Source organism: Lucilia cuprina, chromosome X (assembly GCF_022045245.1).
Source record: "Lucilia cuprina isolate Lc7/37 chromosome X, ASM2204524v1, whole genome shotgun sequence".
NCBI classification, from domain to species: Eukaryota; Metazoa; Arthropoda; class Insecta; order Diptera; family Calliphoridae; genus Lucilia; species Lucilia cuprina.
Window position 1 is genome coordinate 9,926,075 of NC_060949.1, and position 1,273 is coordinate 9,927,347.

The following is a 1,273-nucleotide window of genomic DNA, read 5'->3' on the forward strand; positions in this document are numbered from 1 at the left end:
ATTCTAGTTTCTACAGGTTCATCGTTAAGGCCAAACTAACGACTTACACACGATTTCGTAAGCCAAAAACGAATCAGAAGGTTCTTCGCAGAACGGAACGTAGAAACTGACTGAGCCTGTGAGCGTTATTTTGAGTTCACAGCTACAGTAAATGATTATTTCTAAAAAAGAATACTTTATTTTTTAGAATTTGAATTTGAGCAATACGTGAACTTCACCTTTAAAATAAAGCCAGCGATCTTTTACGATGTTATGCTTCGGCTTTTAATAAAAAAATAGATATACGTCTCATAAAACGTATAAAACTTTATATTGCTTTATTTGCATATACAGAATTAAGTGTAAATTATATTGTTGTCAAACACTCCTATTTACCATTTTCATAACCAATCAAGTATGTATAGTATGTTTATTTCCGAAAGAAATTAGATATGAACGATGCTAATTTTATAAAAATTAAAACATATCTTGTAAAATATAGCAGAAATATTTGTACTTTTATAATTTCATTCAAATTTCAATCAGCTGGAGGATGAAATTTTTTCGTAAAAAATGTTAATATTATATTTTTAAATTATTAAAAATTATATAAAAACTATGTATTTTGAGCAATGCAAATTATATAAATACTCACACCGAACATAAAACAATCCTATATACGCACCATCAACGTTTGTCATAAAAAAATATTGTATAGTTAAATTAATTTGTATATATTTATTCAGGAATTAATAATTTAGTATTTAATTTATCTGCCCTGGAAGGCTTTTTTTTGTACTTGGAAATAATTTAACAAATTATAAATAAGAGATTCTCGGAAGAGGCCAAAAAAGGGGGTCAGAGTAAGTTATGACCTAAACCTATTTCATTGAAATTATAATACAATTATTAATGTTAATAATGTTTTATGCGTCTAAATAAAATTGTGGACTAATATTAAACTTTCAAAGCCAAAAAATGATTATCAACAGTGTTCGATTTAGCTTCAGCCGTTTGAGCCTATCGTGGTTGCAATAAACGACTGATGGGGGGACATGCATTGTTCTAGACTATGTGTTATACACGAAGTAATGGGAAAGTTTTTAATTATGGTGAATATGAAACTAGTGAAGTCCAATAAAAAAATTATTTACAACACACGTAAATTAAATATCCGTCCTAATCAATCAATCACGTATGTCCTAATCAAACAAAGCCCAAAAATGTATTAAAAGTCGAACGAAAAACATTTTTCGCTTGTCTTTAAAAGCCCGCAAACACAAAGTATGTTTTT